Source organism: Diabrotica undecimpunctata, chromosome 9 (genome assembly GCF_040954645.1).
Source record: "Diabrotica undecimpunctata isolate CICGRU chromosome 9, icDiaUnde3, whole genome shotgun sequence".
Classification (NCBI taxonomy): domain Eukaryota; kingdom Metazoa; phylum Arthropoda; class Insecta; order Coleoptera; family Chrysomelidae; genus Diabrotica; species Diabrotica undecimpunctata.
The window spans coordinates 10480014-10502111 of record NC_092811.1 but is presented as its reverse complement, the minus strand read 5'-3'; the positions used below and the strand labels follow the sequence as shown (position 1 = coordinate 10502111).

Sequence of the window (22098 nt, the reverse complement as noted above, 5' to 3'; positions counted from 1 at the left end):
TAGACCAGTAATTACTAGGTTATCTTTTTATCTGTTTTTCTATTCTTTCTACTTTGTTTTCAACCTGGGTTCATTTGTTTTTTGGTTCTTTCAATTCTTGCTTTATCTTTATGTTTTCTTTTTTCAGTTGCTAACATATCTTCTCTATATTCCTTATTTTCATTTCTGATTTCTTTCAGTTCTCCCATCATCTTCTTGAACATACTCATAACGTTGTCCTCATCCTCTGAATCTTCTTCCATTGGTGTTGTTTTGCTTTGAGTTCTGGTAGTTTTTTTGTTCTGCAGGAAAGGTGAAGTTGACCCTCTATCTTTTCTCTTCTTGCCTTCTGACCCGTTATCATCACTGTCCGTGTACATCATATCTGTTTCTAAGGACCGCGAAAGGAACTAGATCCGCTTCAACCGCTCAAAAATCCAGTGCCTATCAGTCCTCAGTTAGCAGAATTATTTGTAACTTTGGCAATGTCGCAAAACTGACGGACAAAGGAATATGATTGTTTCGAATTTTAAATAACCATAGTTAGTCGTGTCATTTCAAACATTAGTTTTTACCGGCATATTTGTGGGATATTATTAGGAGAAAAATAAATTTACTTTTATCTGCTTAGTACCTATATAAAATAATAATTAACCTAAATATTCCATAGGGAAACAGTTTCAAAACGCCTTTTTTTATATTATATGTTGTTAGTACACAATTCTTCTATAAACATAACACCCGATCAATTTTCGCGGTGTAAAAATGGGTGGATGTCAAAATACGAACGTGTAACACAAAAACACTTTCACTGTTCCCGTAAAAAATCTAGTATATCTGCTATCTCCTTATTTAATCGACTATTACCATAATACATGAAAGAAAAAGTGAAACGAAGCCGAAGTGGCTAATGATATTTGTTGGTTTAGTCCTTGTTTTCTTGACGAGAGCCGAGTTCACTCACGAATGAAATTTGTGAGGTTTCAGTGTATATGTAAAATATCCCATGAAATTTAATCAGTACAGGCACGAAAGAATGAAAAGATTCTAGTAAGCCGATAACAAACAGATTAATGATTCTCGCAGTTTATAAATCTTTTATGGTATAATCCTGACTAATGATACGGAGAAAAGTGACATTTAGTTTAAGGGTGCCATCTGAATCATTTCAGTAAAATGCAATCGTTGAAATTGACTATGGGCTAATACAGTACAGTCACTATAGCATTTCTCTACTAATTTTGTCTAATGGGATGGATCGGGATGAAATTTGAACTGTAGTTAGGGATTACACCAAAAAACAAAAGTTATATAGTGCTGTTGTCCCCAGATGATGATGATTACCCAATAGGTGGATGCCACCCCTTCTTAAGATTGGCAATTTTTTCATAAATAATAACTTAAAAATTCGATACAGAAACAAATGTTTCAAATACATCCATTAGAAGATATGAAACTATTTAAAAATATTTTTAATTTAGTGATTAACTCCGTCAGGCCATGGATTTCGGGGGGTGCGGTGTCTGCAACGCAGTATGTCGTGCCCTCAGTTCTCCATGCTATGGCATGCTGTACAGTCTGTAGTCACTACCCCGATGTATAAGCGGGAACACAATAAGTATAAAAAAAGAAGACAGTTACAAAGTGGAAGGGACATTGACCCACAAACCATTCGGGCACTCAACAAAGACATATCGAAAGCTGTGAGAAGAGATATTAGGAAATTTAAACATGAAAAAATCGTACAGACTATAGAGCAAAACAGAAGCATGAAGGTAATGAGACGAAAAATGGCGACAAGTAGAAAAAAAAATTTCCAGCTTAGTAATAAAGAGGGTGAAGTAACAACAGACAGACAAAAAATACTTGAAATAGTCGAAGAATTCTACACTATATTATACACAAACCGAATTAACACTAACGTAAATGAAGACGGTAGACAAAAGGTTTAAAACCAGGGATCTGAGGACATTCCAGGAATTACTCAAGATGAGATACAATATGCACCAAAAAAAAAAGAGAGACAGCAGGGCGCCAGGAGATTATGGAATAGTTACAGACGCTATAAAACTTGGCGGAACTTCTCTTCTGAAAAAAATACGAGACCTCTTCAATCTCTGCTTGTGTAGTAGGAAAATTCCTATAGCTTGGTATAACTCCATTACAATTCTTCTGCATAAAAACGGTGACAACATAAACCTAGAGAATTCCAGGCCAATTTCTCTACTCAACCATTTATACGAACTGTACACCAGAATAATAACCAATCGATTGAAAGCAAAATTTGAGCTATATCAGCCAAGAGAACAGGCTGATTTTCGCCCCAACTACGGTACAAATGACCACCTACAGTGCATAAAAGTCTTGATTTAAAAATCAATTGAATACAATAGACCTCTAGTTCTAACATTTATAGACTTCCATAAAGCGTTTGATACTATCGGACTACCCGCACTTCTAAAGGCATTGGAAGAGTGTCGAATTGATCATAGGTACACCAATACTATAGAAAATATATACAGAAATTCTACAACAACTATACATCTGCACGGTCCTACCAATAAGTTACAGGAGAGGTATTCGACAGGGAGATACTATGTCGCCTAAGTTGTTCATTACTGTACTTGAACATGCTTTGAAGTCACTGGAATGGGAAAGTAAAGAAATAAATATTGATGGTGAGATGCTTAGTCATCTACGATTCGCAGATGATGTTGTTCTGATTTCAGATAACCTAAAGGCTGCCAGTGATATGTTGAATGAGCTCAGCGATGCAGCACGTAAAGTAGGTCTAAAATTAACTACCAAAAGACAAAAATGATGACTAATTTAGTTCCGAGCCATCCTTTAAGGGTAGAAGACGTCGAAATTGAAATTGTTGACAGCTATATATACCTTGGACATACGATAAAAATTAGCAGAGATAATCAAACTGCTGAGCTGCTAAGAAGAATAACACTGGGATGGGCAGTATATGGAAGACTGCGTGATATTTTTAAAGGTGATATTCCTATCAGCTTAAAAAGAAGAGCCTTTAATCAGTGTGTCCTGCCTCTCCTTACATATGGCGCAGAGACACTTACCCTAACAAGGACACCTACACGAAAACTACAAGTGACGCAACGTAGAATAGAAAGATCATTGTTGGGCATAACGTTGCGAGATGGAGAGGGTAAGAAACGAAGAAATCCGTAGAAAAAGTGGTGTAGAAGACATTATAAAACACATAGCCAAAATTAAATGGAGGTGGGAAGGACACGTCGCTAGAATGAAGGATAATAGATGGACCAAAAAAATCTTGGAGTGGAGACCGAGAGCGGATAGACGAAACCCGGGAAAACCACCTACAAGATGGACTGGCGACATAAAGAGGATTTATACCAACTCGATTGCAGCAGCGCAAGATAGATCTGAATGGAGATTTTTCGAGTAGGCCTATGTTCAGCAGTGGACGACTATGGGCTGATGATGAACTATTAATATAGTGTTTTTTGTACCATTTGTATTTTTGTAACCGTTTATGGTGAGACATAATAAATGTTTAATTTATTTCTCTAAATCATTTTTGTCTTTTTATTTTAGAAAAGTCTCCTAACCATTTTTGTATTTTTAATAATTATTTTAATAGCGGTGTCCATTTTAAATTGCTAGAGGTCCTTCCTGTTGTTTGTTTTGTTTGTCCATTTGTTACAGGAGTTTATGTCAGTACCCCTATGTTTAATTTTTGTAGTTGCCCCAATGCGACCCCTTGCAATTCAACTTCAAATCAACGACCCAGCTCTACAAACAAAATTAAATGGAAGTGGACAGGACACGTCGCTAAAATGAAGGATAATAGATGGATCAAAAAAATCTTGGAGTCGAGAAGGAGAGTGGATAGACGAAACCCGGGAAGACCACCCACAAGATAGACTGACGACATAAAGAGGATTTGTACCAACTGGAGCAGCGCGAGATAGATCTGAATGGAGGTTTTTCGAGGAGGCCCATGTTTAGCAGTGGACGACTATGGGCTGATGATGATGAATTAACTCCGTTTTTGACAATAATTTGCCAACGTTTCGAAATGTGTAAATATAAGTGAGAACAGTGCCTAGTGTTTCCTGTGCATAAGACATATTAAGTTTCAAAAATTACTCCCGAAGGACCAGGCACGCAGGCACCCACCTACAACAGAGCAAATTTAAACAGAGACGAATCAAAGTATACTATACAATAGCTTCCATTGTAAACATATCGTTTGGGAAATAAAGATCATTATAAAGTCATTAGGAGAAACGAATCAGTTTCAATCCCCATTGTCCACGCAAAGCAAACATGTCTGTCATTTGCCATTAGACCAAAAACTTGTAGGCAAACAGTATGAAAGCTCAGTTCTATTTTATTTTCGCAAGCGGATGAAAGTACCTACATCATGGAGGTATGGAGTATCTATCGTCAATTTCAAACAGGCTATACCTCTTAGTGTGCAAGTAAAACGTGTGGTGTTAAATGTATTGAACTATCTTCTGAACTTAAAGAATGGCGACAGCTTGACTATTACTGTGGAAAAAGTTTCGAAAATGTGCGGTGTGAGTGTTAGCAAAATTTATGACATCCGCGAAGAGACCCAGCAAATAAAAACATTGAGGACGAAGGATAATGTAAACCTTGTTTATACCGATGAGTCTTGGACTAACGTCGGTGCTTCAGTCAACTAGAAATGGAGGGACATAATGATCAAGGATCCACGAGATGCCTTCATAAAAGGGCTCTCTACTGGACTGAAAGTTGTAACGATATATTTTGCCTACCATAGGGGTATTACTATTAGGGGTAGAAGACGGGGGATAGAAATTCTTGGGGCGAAGATAGGGTAAGCAAAATAAACGCTACTTGTGCGAACGGGCACTCAGGTTTCGGCAGGAGAGCTGGGGTCGTGGATAAGTAAAAGACAAGAGGGTTTGGATTGGGGCAACTACAGAAAAATGAAATAAAGGGTCATAAATCTCTTGGAATAAACAAAAACAAAACGAAACAGGAAACACCTCAAGAAATTTAATATAGGGCGCCACTTGAGGTGCCTAATTATACCTATTACAACCAGCTAGTTATAACTGGAGATATAATTATCAGAAATGCAAAACATTCAAAATCTTTTTCAAATTAAACTCAAAAAGAGTTAGTTAAAAAAATAAACAAATGTTAAGAAACAAAATTTAACATTTATTTTTGTGTCACCACAAACAGTTACAAAACATAGAGAACATAAAAACACTATATTAATAGTCACAATTAAGAAAAATATAGAAAAAACTTACAATTGCTAATGGGCGACAATTTGTAGCAGAAATAAATTATTACAAATCAAAAAAAATATCTTTTTAAGTGAAACTATGCATAGTGGTTAACCTTCTTTAAAAAAACAAAAACAAAATCTCAAATATGATTAGGTATTTACCAAATGTCAAAAATAGTGCTAACTGTCATAGGTTAATACTAAATTTAAAACAAAACTGAACAAATAAAATGACAGCTAAAAGTCAAACCATAAAATTTACTACTTTAAACATTACAATTTTTTTTGTATGAAAGCAATTATTACGTTTATTTAAAAAATGTCTACTTTACTTTTAAAATCTGATCCCAAAAATAAAGTTACCTGAGTTTCACTGTATAACTTTCAATAACTGGAACAAAAAACTACATCTTCAAACTGTGAAAAAAATATCCCTAAACGGCTGCTTAGGACATTGAGGTTTGAGGTGGAAACTGGCACATTGGACACACCATGTAAACGCTTCTTAAAAACTGGACAATGGAAATGTTGATATCTTTATAAACACATTACTTGAGTAAAATACCACTTCTCTAACATATTTGTCGGTTTTCTTTTTGACCGACCTCTAAAACATCTTCATTCTTCCGTTATCTCTATCAACCTCATCAACTGCACTTAAAACTCAACACTGCTACTATACTGCACATTTTCGAATGACAAAAGACGAAAAAAACAAAAAAAAACATTACGAATTAAAAGAAAAATTCGGACTAACACCGAAACCACTGCCTCTAACAGCGGCTCCACTGAGAGTGACGAAATTATCCAAAAAAATTGCTCACATCAGTTAGAATAAACAAACCACTTAGCGCATAAACTAAACACAATGGAAATTAAGACGTAAATTAATTTGAAAACGCAATATCGGGCGGTTTGAACAAAGAAATATCGAAGAATTTGCGCCTGTGACATAAATAAACAATAAAATGATTCATTATCGGCGGCGGCGACCTAAACAAAGAACGAAAGATTATATGGGTTTTAAACTGAAGGATACGAACTAAGAAACATTGAAAAAATTCTTCGTTATTTTGATGCATATATGTATAAGGGGATTTCAATTAACACATATACGAGGGGACTTCAAAATAAAATGCCACAAAGTTCCAACCCAAAGAGGTCTTTTTTTACTTCTCATTTGTAATTTAATACCTAAACAGAGACTGTTTATATCTTGTCCGGGATAATGTAATCCTCCTAGAATCTTTTAATACCTTTTGTTCGTTACAAGATAATAAAGGTTAACTTTGTTAATGGTTTTGTTTTAAATTTCTTATTTTATTTCTTTGTCTGAGCTCGTTTCCTTACGAGGGAAAACTATTAAAGGATAGTGTGCGAATTCATTTTAATTTTAAAGACCATACAAACAGATTGTATAGGAATTTTGAAAGAACCACACTCAATATATTCCCGACACAAGCAAAAGGCCCTAGAATATTTATGTACATAAGTAAATAGTTAGTTTACGTTACAAAGGTAGTGAAAATATCGAAGGTGTAGAAATTAAACAAAATTGGACTTAAAATCAAGCATTAAAGAACTTATGTCAAAATATTTAAAAAGTTAGACCTTTCTCCGTCTATAGAACAGCCTATTGAGATCAAATTTGCGAAGGATGGGGAATTATTATCAGATCAACTAAAACGATAACTTCACCTATATCTTTTTCTCCCAAAAGTCTTATATTATTTTAAAGAGCGCTGTTTGACAGTTGTGAAAAGCCGGAGTGATTACCAGGTAATATATTTTTGTCTTAAGTGAAAAAAATCAGCTTATTATATTTCATTAACTAAAGAAAATATAACAATTCCCCTTTTAGTGTATTTTAGAGAGCATTAAATCAGCGACTTGCTTACGTCTTTGATAAAGAAAATAATGGTCTCAGCGTTGCATATTTCCACCCCTAGGGATTAGTTTTTACAGCCAAAATATAGATACTTAATATAAATCAAAGAGACGTTGTTTGCGTAGCTCTTATCGTAATGAATATAATATTAGTATTAATTGAGCATTTCAGAATGGGCCAAATTTAATTAACGCAGTAGAACCAATTAAACAGCTGACACAAACAAAAGTAGTTTGAACAGTCTGTCTTGAAAAGCTTACTACTTGGGAATTGTTTGTGCGCCAATCACGAACGTACTTCTAAGAGCAGAGGTTATGAATCTTTCATAATTTCTCACTGGCGTCGCCCGGAGGGAAAATTTAAACTCGAAATCAATGAGAGGAGACTGTATTGTTCAGCGAAAATGAACCGTTAAATAAAGTGGTATGAAAATATTATTTGGACAACGAGAAAAAATCTCTTTTAAAAGATTTTTTTACTCACGTTGATATTTTTGTGTAGCTTGTACAGTAAATTCCTTCGAAATATGATTGAGGGCTCTTTTATAGAATATATTTTTTTTATTATTGATTTATCAAATATTGCACAGATTTTACTTGGATCAAAACCGGCTGCAAACAGAAAATATGGAAGCCGCTTTGAGCACATGGCCGTTTTTTGTTTCTAAATCCAATGTTATCTAACTGACTAAATCATACACAAAAATATTTTAAGCGGTCTTTATAGCTTCATTAGAACTAGAGAGCGGATTATATGCAAAGCGCATATATTACATATTTCTGCCCATTTCAAACAACATTAAATATTTAAGCTAAACACGATTTATTTTGCTTATTTTAAAAATAAATTATATAAAAGGTTAAAATTCTCCTCTTAGTTGGAATTCTTGGATATGAATGAGCTCGTTATTTATCTGAGCTTTCCCATTACTATCTGAATTTAATAATTATGGATTTTCCAAGTATTCACTTGACTCCCGACCTGTAAACATCGATACGAATTGGGCGAAAGTTTATAGTGGTGATTAAAAACGGGCTCCAGCCTCGTTTTTACCGTCATTATCCTGTATCAAGTGCATATACTATTTATAAACTCGGTAAGATAGTTTCGAAACAAATTCAGGTGTCTGCTTTAATCTGAACCTTCTAAAATTGCAAGGTATAACAGACGTTGATAAAGATGTTAATAGAGACATGGGGTATCTAAAATTTGCATTCCACGACATGTCTATCAACTAAGCAGAAATCCTTAACGAATTTGTTTCTTGTACTCATACAGAGTAGATCCGAATAAAATGAAAAAGACAGCAAAGATTTGATTTCACGTACAAAGCGTCTATGTATCTGTTGATACGTATTTCGACTTAATAAGTCTCATCAGAACAGTTATTCATAGGCGTTCTCGAAGTTTCGAAACTATCTTACCGATTTTTCGATCAGATGTCGCTATTGCGTCCATAACGAACCCATTTTATTGTTGCTTCTTAAAAGACAGAAAAGATTTATTTTTCACGTTGAGAACGCCTATGAATAACTGATCTGATGAGACTTATTAAGTCGAAATACGTATCAACAGATACATAGACGCTTTGTACGTGAAATCCAATCTTTGCTGTCTTTTTCATTTTATTCGGATCTACTCTGTATGAGTACAAGAAACAAATTCGTTAAGGATTTGTGCTTAGTTGATAGACATGTCATGGAATGCAAATTTTATATTCCCCATGTCTCTATTAACATCTTTATTAACGTCTGTTATACCTTGCAATTTTAGAAGGTTCAGATTAAAGCAGAAATCTGAATTTGTTTCGAAACAATCTTACCGATTTTTCTATCAGATATCGCTATTGCGTCCATAACGAAGCCATTTTATTGTTGCTTCTTAAAAGACAGAAAAGATTTATTTTTCACGTTGAGAACGCCTATGAATAACTGTTCAGATGAGACTTATTAAGTCGAAATACGTATCAACAGATACATAGACGCTTTGTACGTGAAATCAAATCTTTGCTGTCTTTTTCATTTTATTTATAAACTATTTAAAAATTAAAATATATAGTTTTAACAATTAAAATGAGTGCTTTATCAGATTTATCGGTGAGTGTCCCTTTTTACACTGCTACTGTTAATGGTTAACCTATAGATATTCAATATCAGCAACAGCAAATCAACCAGAATGCCCAAATGTCCTTTTTCCACAAAATTTACAACCAAATTCAGTACAAATTTTAAAGAACCCATTAACAACAATATATTATGTTCCTAACCAAGTACTATCACAATCTTCCTCAAAGTGTCAATACAATTCTTAAGTAAATCATACATTATCTACACCCCAAAATTAAGCTTCTGATTCTATTGAGATGACACATACATTACAAAGTGAAGAGTTTTCAGGGGAAATCAGCGACATTGAGTCATCGGACATCCATGAATGGCAAACTATACAACATAATAACAAAAAACGTAAAATTAATCCTCCGACACCAAAAGAAAACGAAGACACGGTAGTAACCAGCAATAAAATTCAGAATCTACAAAATGAAAACGAAAACGACAACAATAACAGTATAGAAAATACCAACGAAACTCCAGCAACCTCTAAATCCCACCAATTTTTATATATGGTGTTACTGAATATAATAAAATGGTTAATAACCTATCGGAAGTAGCAAAAACAGAGACATACTACTGTACAGCATTAAAAAACAGCACAATAAAAATAAATTCCCGGGACTCTGAAGCATACCGAAAACTGGTAAGACATTTAAACAGCAAAAAAATTGTGCATCATACGTACCAAATGAAAGAGGATAGAGCATACAGAGTTGTAATTCGTAATCTACATCATACGTGCCCATTAATATAATAAAAAGCGAAATAGAAAAACATGGGCATTGCATTAAAATCATAAAATCTAGTCAAAATAATAAAAAAATATATGAAATTAAATTTATAAACAACGCGAAAATAGTTATTGAGCCACCGTATAAAAAGAATAATATTGTCCAGTGTACCAGATGCCAATTGTATGGACACTCTAAGACATACTGTAATAGACCTTATACAAAGAGTTAATTAGCAGTAGAAACAGAGCAAAAGAGTATCATCGCACACTCCAGCGAACAATCAACTGCAATATAACAGAAATACAGTACAGAAAGAATAATCCAAACTTAAGCAATCAAAATCATGCGACTTACACACAAGCAACAGGGGAACAAATGTAAATAATGTCCATAATAATACGAACTCATACAACCAAAATCATGCAACTTATGCTCAAATAACAAGTGGAACACATGTAAGTAATACAAACAGTGACATTGGAGATGATGAAGAGTTTCCTTAACGAATTCAAAGCTATGTTTTCACAACTAATAAATCAAAATAACGTGATGTTAAACATGCTTTTCACAGTAATAAATAAATTCAGTAATGGAACTTAAGTCACTACGAATTGCACAATGGAATTCCAACGGCCTAGGCAACCATAACACAGAAGTTACTAACTTTCTTGAACATAACAAAATTGATATTCTACTCATATCGGAAACCCATTTCACTGACAGAACGATGTTCAAGATTCCTCATTATTCTATTTACAACACCAACCATCCTGATGGAACAGCACACTTTGGCGCTGCTGTTATTGTACGTAACACCATACCACACTATGAGGAAACAATGTACCAGAAGAAAAAAATACAAGCTGCAGTAATATGTATCAGTTCTCAACCATGGTCTTTTGACATTGCGGCAATGTACAGTCCAAGGCATAATATCACCACAGCAGAATATGAAGACCTCTTCAAACATCCATCAAATAAATTCTTAATTGGAGGTGACTGGAATGTCAAGCATACAGACTAGGGGTCGAGACTATGTACGACAAAGGGAAAAAATCTTAGACAAGCCATAGCTAACACAAACAGCTCTTACTTATCTACTGGCCATCAGATCCAAAGAAAATCCCAGATCTACTCGACTTCTTTATCCTCCATATCATGGCCTTAAATTATTTTGACATACAGGCATCCTGGGATCTGTCCACAAGCGTCGTTCAAATACTAAGGGACAAATCACCAATGGAAGAAGAAGTATTGGTCGATCGCGTCAGAGATGACGTAATAATGTTCCATAGAGGCAACATGAAGTTCAATATACACTTTTATGAAATAACTAACAGAGCTTATCGTGGTTTGGGTTTTGTCAGTAGAAATAGTAAAAATTTCAGAATAAGCACAGTTATAAACCTCTATAATGCCCTGGTGAGACCACATATGGAATATGCTTCAATCATCTGGGCTTCTACTGCATTTTCAAACTCAGAAATGATTGAAAATGTGCAAAAACGATTTTTAAGATTTCTATACGTAAGGAAAAATAAGAAATATCCATATGTGGTCTCATACAGTCAGGCCATTATGTTCATATACTTGATTGTTAACAGTATTAAGTACACAAACTCTGATTTAATTGAGTTTATTTACTTTAGAGTACCCAAGAGTAGGTTAAGGATAACTAACCTAGCTTGTTTAGTCTTTGTGACTTTACAAATATGACAATATCTGCGCTCTGCATTAGTTCATCCAGCTCGTGGTTTATTTTAATTCTCCACGCACGAACCATCACTACAATGGGTTGGTCCAAATATCTTCCTTAGTATTTTGCGCTCAAATATTCTCAGTTGAATTTCATCAGTGGTTGAGAGGGTGCACGTTTCACATCCATATGTGACCACTGGTCTAATTACTGTTTTGTAGATTCTCAGCTTAGACTCACGATTCAGTAACTTACTTTTCATTAAGTCTTTGTATGCATAAAAGCACTTATTACCGCTAAGAATCCGTGCTTGTATTTCTTGACTGATGTTGTTGTTGTCATGTATTATTGAGCCTAGGTAGGGAAAAGTGGAGGCATATTTGTAGGTATGGTTGTCTACCTTCAGATTCTCACGTTCATTCGATTTTGTGCACTCCATATATTTTGTTTTGCTTTCATTTACATATAGACCAAACCGCGTGTGCGCATATTTTCATTGATCTTGTATTAATACAGCCGTTTATATCCAGTTTTCTAACAACAGCTTCTAAAGTTAGATTAAAAAGTGTTGTTGATAAGACATCACCTTGTCTAACTCCATTTTCAATATCAAAGGCCTGCGTCATATCTCCATCTATTCTCACCATAACTTTGGAACCCTCAAGAGTCATTCGTATAAGTTTAACTAACTTATTGGGTATCCCTAACATAGATTGTTGCTTTAACATCTTTTGTCGATCTACTCCATCAAACGCCTGTTTGAAATCGATATACAAGTTGTAAATAGGTATGTTATATTCAACACATTTTTCATGTATACCTGTTAACATATGTATTTGGTCTATAGTTGACCTCTTTGGTCTGAAACCACATTGGTATTCACCAATCATCTCCTCCGAAAACGATTCCAGGCGGCTGTATATAATTCCTGATAATATCTTGTAGACGACATTTAAAACTGTTATGCCCCTATAATTTTTGCTCATGTGGATATATTTAATGTAGAAAGCTGTGAACTTAAGACATTGCTCACTCATCAGCCCCAGGGTTAAGGGGTTTATTGTATTTTTTTCTTATTGTATTTTAATGTTCGTTTCTTTCATTCCTTTATTGTATGTTTTTTTTGTCTTAAACACTTTACATGTAATTACTATTAGTCTATAGTGTTTGTAAGCTGTCTAAATAAATTAATAAAATAAATGAATTATGTTAAATAAAAATTTTTTAGGATTAGGTGAATTATTTTTTTTCATAATAAAAAGTATGTTTACAATGACAAATTAACTTACGGTGTATGGTAAGGCAATTTGTACTGTGGTTGTAGCAATAAGAAAAAATTAAAACAGTCTCACTAAGTTATACTTTGTCTTTAGCTGGCGCCATATTTCATCTAAGTAAAGGAAAACCCGTTATTAAAAAAATGCATTACCGCCAAATGAAGCTCTCGAGACCAGTAACTTTTATTTAATAACGCAACTTTGACAGCTATTCGTTTTAAGCCGTTTTGCTGAGAAACTTTTACATTACAGTACGTGGCGTGTTTGTATAAAACGTAAAATTTGGCACCATTTAACTTTGCTTTTCGTCTGACCCATTATCCCAACTATTTTGAAAAGTTGGGCGAGGGCTAATGTTACATTTTGTATGTACAGGATAGATTTTCTCGCCCAAGCGACAAGCTTCCATTAGCCTTTTATGTAGTAGAGCAAATTCGCAAAAAGGCCGAGCTTTTATATGAAGCCGAAATGCTCCGGTCTGTTTGAAAAGATTAGCGGAATGTTATGTCTTTTATCATATTTTCCAACCGGTCAGGATCTGTTGCTCGAACGGTTTGTATTTAAGCGACTTGGGCAAAAAATAAAGCAGGATCGACAAAAAACAAACACCAAAGTGTGAAACTTTTAAATTGGCATAAAGGCATCATAAGCATTTACATATGAGCACTTTGTATAAAGATATGCTTCTAGTTTTTATACCTTCATTAAAAAACAAAACTTTAATGAAATATACAAGTAATAAGTTAATAAACTGATAAGGAAAAGACAAAAAAAAATACTATTGCTTGTCCTAGAATTATGACTAAATATTTTATTTCGTTTTTTAAATTGTAAAATCAGTATTGCAGTATATCAGTACACATCGCGTATTGCTGTTAATTTGTCGTTCTTTCTTCGTTCAGACCTCGTGTCCTTATCGTCAAATCGAACAAATCTTAGCAAATTTTTAAATCGTTTTAACCCCATGGTATATTAGGTCCATAAAACATACTCCAAAGTATATCTACATCATGGATGTTGGCACTCAGATGCCCTGCAGTCAGTAGTAGTCCAATAAAGGCATACAGCTCTGTAGAGTCGCAATATTTCCAGTTCTCTATCCAATACTTTTTTGGCTTCTTTATTTGTACACTTCACAATTTCGTTCATAATTTTTTCGTTCACAAACAAATGCAATCAACAGGATCATCTACACTTTGGCCAATGGCTAACATTACTTTGTGTACTTTGCTTTTTATTATGAGGCAGGATCGCATACGTCCTGTCGGTTGTGGTTGACACTTTCAGGTAATTCCATACTTAGTTTCAAAAATTACACACTCTGAAATCTGGGAACTTGTAGCTACACATTCTTCTTCATTATCACTTAATACTACTTGCTGATTGCTGAATACTTACAATATTATTGCATACAAACAATAATTATTAGTTTTTAAAATTCATTAAGAATAGATATAATACCTATTGTAAGCATCTCTTTGATGTTCACATCAAACAGATGTTTACATTGTTTGTTGCACGTTTAGACTTTATTATTGGATTTCCTTAATCATTAAAGTCATTTAGATAATTCACAAAAATATTAAATGACTGCCAGATTAACTTTTGTAACAAAGATTTAGACTTTAGGTATAAATACAAATAAGGTCCGATACAAGAGGCACAAGATCGAAATAGATGGAAAATTATGAGGGAGATCTATGTCCAGCAGTGGATAAGCGAAGATTGAATGATGATGAGGGTCCACGGACCCGTGATGCTTTTTTACATGAAAAAATTCTTTCGACGCAATAGTTTCAAAAATGATAATAAATATTTTAAATAGCTCATAACTATGTTGAGGACCCACCTTGCCCGGATAAGGGTTAAGGACATAGGTCCCAGTTTTTTCCAATGTTCTCTACCCTGTGTCGGTTGTAGTCACTTTTCCTCCATTCCAGACGCCGTCTGTCCTTCTAGTCGGTGGTCGCCTCCTTCTAGTCGGCTTCTTTTATAGTTTGTGGGCGTTCATTCAATTATTCGTCAGGTCCACCGCCCGTTTGTGTTTTAGCTAAGTATCCTGACCAGGTCCACCAAAGATTTTTGCCTGATTTGTTGGATATTTATGCTGTTATACGCCGAGAATTGCACGTTTACTTTTCATATTGTAATTGCTGAGCAAGCGTTTTAAAGTCCAACAGCTCCAGATGAATAAATTATTGGCACACAATTGTGACTTCAGCATTATAAAACATGTGGTTTCTCAGATCTCTATTACTTAGATTTTTCAAATTAGTTATTCTGTACATCGCATTTTAAATTTATCTACGTGAAAAGTAGAACAAAGAATAGACAAGAACTTTTTGTTTAGTTGTATTATAGCAAATATAAAAAATAAGAGAATCTGAAACGTCCACACAAACTGCTACAAATTGAATTGTAGATATTTCAAGTTAGTCTTAGAATTAACATTTTTGTTCTTATCTAGATAATTAATGGTCCCAGTATTTCCTTCCGGGGAAAGCGATCACCACTTAAACGGTTGGAAAATTACCTAAGCAATTCCATTCCCAAGTTAAGCTTATCTTAACTCTTAAGGAGGTCAAATGATTAGTGTATCGGAGTTTACAAGAATGGTCCAGGAATTGCAAATACCAGCAAATAGCAGCGGATGAATATTTTCGTACAAAAATAAAAATGGTTAGATGAAATTTAGTGAAAATTTGAAATAGCAATTTTTTGTTCAGTATTTCTTCTTGCATGTAAGCTAAAGCTTTTGTATTCTGTCATTTTACATGAATATTAATTGAAATTTTAAAATTTGAAAATACTGTATAGTTAGTTTTAACTTAACTAAAATATAAGTAACTAAGCTCAAGTGAACAAAATATCTGGTTTTCTGGAAGTCTTCATGGGTCTTATAGAAGTTTCGTCGGTAAAGTTTCAATAAATACTTTAAAACAGCTAACTACCAAGCATTGTGAAATTAATGCTGACGAGAATTATATTTTTTAGCAAGACGAAGCTGCCTGCCATTAGAACAGAACCATAAAAAACTGGTTTGAAAAAAACAATGGGTTTGTTTCTGCAGTGATTTGCTTACAGTTTGTAAACTATGCACTCTGCGCAGACGTGAAATTAGAGTGTTTCATGACCGTACTCAAAATTTAAGTTATAGTTTATTTCACGAAAAATGGTTGAGTGCTTAATGATTGCAATAAAACCCGACCGCAGTACTCCAGCTTAGTCAACATTAGTTGAGCAGGTAAGTATTCAGGTAAAATTGAAGCTACTGTGGAGTGTCGTTATCTTGTTTGTATAATAAATTCCTGGTAATATAAAAACGATTAAAAAATCGTATAAAATTATAAAAACGATTAGAATACATTTTATTTCATAAAGTTGTAAACATTTTAACAGTGAGTTTCACTATCAATGGTTGATCTTTTAATGACCACAATAAATTTGTTGATCGTTAAGAATTTCCTGGAATAATTATACAGGTTCTCTCTATTCTGTATATTTTGTAAAAGTATATAAAACCGATGAGAAATTTTTAAATATACATTTTGTTTCATTTAGTTGAAATTGTTACAAGTGTTACCAGTGTTATACCTATTTATACCTATAAAACAGCATTATGTGGCGTCCGTGGAAAAACATTGATGGTGCTTCTTCCAGTGTTCCAGTAAAGAAAAAGCATTTATCTGCTGACGCTAGAGAAATCGTAAAAACAATAATATAGTTCTTTACTTACAAGAGGACTTACTGCTAATACTACTGCCAGTGAAATATCTGATTTAACGAAAATACCTCTAACCAGAGTGAAAAGAATTACATCAAATCCCATTAAGTCAAGAAGGAAGCGTAAGGATGCCGGTTCTACCAAATATATTGACGAAAGTGATAAGGACTTAATAAGACGAAAAATTTACACAATGTACGAAGAGCAACGGATACCTACATTAGATGCTTTAAAACAACGGCTTACTAATGATGATACACAAATAAACTGTAGCCGCATTAGTCTTTGGAGGATTTTGTCTAAAATGGGCTTCAGATATCGTACAATTGACAAAAGGCAAGTGCTTATGGAGTCCCATCGTTTACAAAAGTGACGTACTGAATATATAACTTCCATAAGAAAGTACCGTACAGAAGATCGACCAATAATTTATCTGGACGAGACATGGTTTGACACTCATGAAACACCATCCAAAGGATGGTCCGATTCTTCCAACAGGTGTCAAACAAAAGCTCCATCAAACAAAGGGAAAAGAATAACAATTTTACACGCAGGATCAGAAAATGGTTGGGTCCCAAATGCCTTATGGCTTTCTACAAAGAACATTAAAGACTCCTGCGTGGACTACCATGAGGATACAACGGCAGAGCTTTTTGAGCAATGGTTTAAGAATTGTCTTATACCTAACCTTCCTCAAAATAGTGTGATAGTAATGGACAATGCAAGTTACCACAGTCGTCAATTACATAAGTCTCCAAGTGCAAATAACACGAAAATTGAAATTCAAAACTACCTGTTAGAAAACGATATATATTTTGAAGATAGTTATTTAAAAAATGAACTGTTAGAAGTGTTAAAATCATTTTCTATTAAAAAACTATATGTTTGTGACGCATTGGCCGAGGACATGGGACATACAGTGTCACGGCTTCCGCCCTACTATTGTTTATTTAATCCCATAGAGCATATGTGGCACCAACTAAAGTCAAATGTTAGGTCACAAAATGTTTCTCCGACTTTAACTGGTAGTGTAGTCTAATTAATAAGGAAATGTGTTGATGATATCTCCCCAGAAAGTTGGAAAAATTCAGTACGCCAAGTAATGAACGTAGAAAATTCATAAAGTTACTTTGAATCACATAATTAAATCAATTGTTATTAATCTTGAAGAGGATGGCGACAGCGAAACAGAATTAGGTATTGAGGAATTCATAAATATATTTTGGATATATTTTTTTTGTAAATATTAACTTGTATATATTTTTCTATATTTTTTTTTCAATTCATCTATTTTTTGTACATTATGTATTCGTTTGTATGTATATACTGTAAATAGAACTATTATTACTGTACATTTTTAACGATATCCGATTAGGAAGAGCAAAAACTTTTAAACACGCCAGTTTTTTGCTGACAGTCCTAAGCCTGTAAAAAGTGTGAAGGAAAGTACCTTTCTGAATTTAGATCCATATACTACAATTATTCACGTACAACAAAAAAACTACTTTCTTCATGTTAAAAATTGTTCAATTATCAAGTATATTCACTTGAACAACCTGAAAATACCATATGAAATAATTTAATAAATTTTTATAATCGTGTATTACACAGCTACCAATGAAATATATTAAATAACAAACTTTCTGAAGTGCGTCCCTGTGTACTTCGGTAGTTTATTGAGAGACTCTTGTATACACAATAGGATCAACTCAGGTAACCATTAAGCACTCAACCATTTTTCGTGAAACAAACTATACACGAACGATTTGCTGATTGTCGAAATTAAATTAATCTAACCTAATCTAACATTTTTGGTTAATATCGAGAAAGTCCATCGACAAGTGTTTTAGTCAGTATACCTATCTTGGGCCCACAACCAGATACTGTCATTGATAGATTTTTATAAAAAATACAGTGATATGGTAAGGAGTTTCCAAATGAAATCCATGAAAATATTGTGGGTAAAGGTAGCAGAACAACTAAAGGACTTACATGATATTAATTTGAATGCATGTCACTGCTAAAATAGATGGCGACTAATTAAAAGAAATTATAAGAAATATAAAGATGAGAGTAAAAAACCAGGAAGAGGCCGCAAAACATTTGAATATAGTAATGAACTGGATGAGATATTTGGGCAAAAAAGAAATGTCAATCCTGAATTGCTGTTATCCAATGAAACAGTTGCACATTACATAGATAAAAAGCCTGCAGATGTAGCAACAGTTAAAGCGAATGTTCTTAGTTCTACACCACAATCGCTTAAAAGAAAGAGAGAGAAACCAGTCAGCAAAAACAATATTCTCCAAAAAATTTGTAAAGACCAAAAAGGAATTTTGTACAGAAATGCTAAAATTTCACAAAGAAAAATTAGAAGTGATAAAAAAAAAATAAAACAAAGAAACTATTTTTTTTTTATTTCAAATTACATGTCTCTGCTGCTGTGGCCATTGACACGAGGAACTGTATTACAGAAAACAATAAATTAAGTTACATTGATTCAATCAATTTCAATATAGATGATATCAAAAAAAAAGAAAATAAAAAACTATGATTACAAAATTGAAATATAGATAGATGATACAATTACAACAGGTGATATAATTTACAGTTTTTAAGGAACTCTATCACATTAGACATATTGTTTTTAGATTTTAAGATATCACATAAACTTCCGTGGATACCATGTTTGATCGGTGCTGCTGCGTACTGGTTATATTCCACAAGTATATGGTGTACACTTAGACTGGAGTTGCAATATTGGCAGTTTGGAGGTTCTTCGGGAACCATCAGATATCCGTGGGTTAGCCGGGTGTGCCCAATTCTGAGCCTTCTAATGATGGTCTTCAATTTTCTTTCCGTAGTAACAATTCTAGGTCCTAAAATGTTTGGTTGGATGGACTTTAGTTGGGTAGTGCACCTGTTCCATTGATTTTGCCATATTGAGATAGATAACTTTTTAATTTCAATTATTATATCTTGAAACATTTGGACTTTTTCATCTGTAAGGTCAGAGCGGCGTGCTTCATTTGCTGAGTGGTCAACATTCTCATTTCCTTTAATACCAACATGTGAAGGATTCCATATCATCGAAACCGAAGTGTTTGATTTAGCAAGTGCTGTACATCTTTCGTGGATTTCAATAACTAAAGGATTCGATGTGTAGATTTTTCTAATCGAATTTATGGATGATAATGAATCTGTGCAGATTGCTAAGTTTTTGGTACCCTGCATTGGAACCTCTAGAGCTTTAAGTCTAGCGTAGAGTTCTGCTGTGAATATACTAGTCATCTTGGGTAGTCTATACATTGCTAGTCTGTTATTTGTGGAAGTAACAGCACATCCGACACTTTCTTCGTCTTTAGATGCATCTGTGAATATTATGTTATCAAACTTGCCTCTATTAATTATGTCGTTAAAAGTTTGTTTCATGAGTATCGTGGAGGTTTCCATTTTCTTATATCTGCACAAATTTACGTTAAAGTCAGGTAATATTTTTAGCCAAGGTGGAGTATTGGGCTCAATAATGGGGGTGGTAAGATTTAGGTCAATATTTTCTAAGAGTGGCAATAGAAACTGTAGTGATGAATTGGCAGTAGCTCTACTGTGTGCTCCTGTTAATTGAAAATTTTTAATAAGTTGGAAAGATATATTATTTGGGTTTGCAGAAACCTTAGCAAAATAGGAGTTTAGTAGACGTTGTCTTCTAATATTTAGAGGGGGTCCACACGATTCGACATATATGCTTTCTGTAGGGCTAGATCTGAAGGCTCCAAGGCATATTCTTAATGAAGTGTTTTGAATTGTATCTAGTGATTTTAAATAAGTTTTAGAGGCAGACATATATAATATCGATCCGTAGTCTATTTGAAGCAGAAAGACTTTCAGAAATAAGAAAACAAAATAGACTAAGAGAGAAGACAAACGAAATACTTAGCAAATATTTAGTATCCAAAGAATCTTTACCTACTGAAATACTTTTATCTTAAGCAAAGTAAATTTAAGATTTGTAAATTTGTAATAGGTTTTTTTAATAAAAAAGCATCATAGTTATATTTTTGATAGGCTAAAATATCATCTACATATCTATACAATAAGAATATTTATGGTTGGTAATGAATAAAAGTATTTTCAAGAGTGTTGAGAAAAAGATCTGTGGAGGAAGTGGATTTCCCATTGCTAAACCTTCTGGTTGTCTATAAATTTTATCGTTAAAAGTAAAAGAAGTCATGGGAAACGCAGAATTGGAGTAGGGAGGTAATTTGTGAACATTTATTGGGGTTAATGGTGTAATTTCCTGTAATTTTGTTATCACATGATCTCTCCTAGTAGTGATACTAAAATACTTGACGTAAGTGAAACATTGTAAACTTTAAATTAGTTATTTATATCATTGTTCTTTGTAAATATTGTAAACTTTAAATTAGAAATCGACAGCGAAACGGGGCCAGAGATCATAATAGATGAAATCGAACAAGCAATACGAAACGCAAAAAACTGAAAAACTGTAGGTCCAGACGAAATACCTGCGGAACTACTGAAATGTCTAGACGACGAAACTCTACATGTACTTCTGGACCTATTTAATGAAGTATATAAAACTGGAAAAATCCCACAGAAATGGTTGGTGTCCACCTTTGTAGCAATACCAAAAACAGTATATGCCAAAGATTGTTCAGACTATAGGACAATATCACTAATAAGCCATACCCTCAAAATATTTCTAAAGGTGATTCATGGAAGATTATATATAGAAAAATAGAAGATGATATGGATGATACTCAGTTTGGGTTCCGCAAGGGACTGGGAACGAGAGAGGCATTGTTTGCTTTTAATGTCTTCTCTCAAAGATGCTTAGATATAAACCTAGATATTTATTCCTGTTTCATCGAATTCGAGAAGGCATTCGACAGGGTCCGACATGAAAAACTAATAGAAGTACTGAGAAACAAAGATATAGACAGACGACACTTACGAATCATTATCAATCTGTATTGGAATCAAAAGGCCAATATAAAGATAGAAGAACAAAAGTCCGAAAATATAGATATAAAGAGAGGAGTAAGACAGGGCTGTGTTCTGTCATCATTACTGTTTAACGTGTACAGTGAAGCCATATTCCAGGAAGCGATAGCGGATCTGGGTGATGGAATCTCTGTAAACGGAAGAATAGTAAATAACATAAGATTCGCTGATGACACCGTTATAATGGCAGACACCCTGGAATCGCTACAAGAATTGGTAAATAGAATTAACGATTATTGCATTAGATACGGACTAAAAATAAATAAGAGAAAAACTAAATGTATGATTGTCTCAAAAACGCAACATGGAAATGAAAGATTAATGATAGAGCAAACCCAAATAGAAAAAGTAGAGACATACAAATATCTGGGAACCTGGGTTGA

At 33.8% G+C, this 22098-nt stretch overlaps 1 protein-coding gene across 4 annotated transcripts in view; it reads right to left on the bottom strand.

Annotated features, from left to right (window-relative positions):
- The window catches only part of Ddr (discoidin domain-containing receptor 2), a 789300-nt gene that overhangs the window by 357755 nt on the left and 409447 nt on the right, over positions 1-22098 (bottom strand). The window lies entirely within an intron of this gene.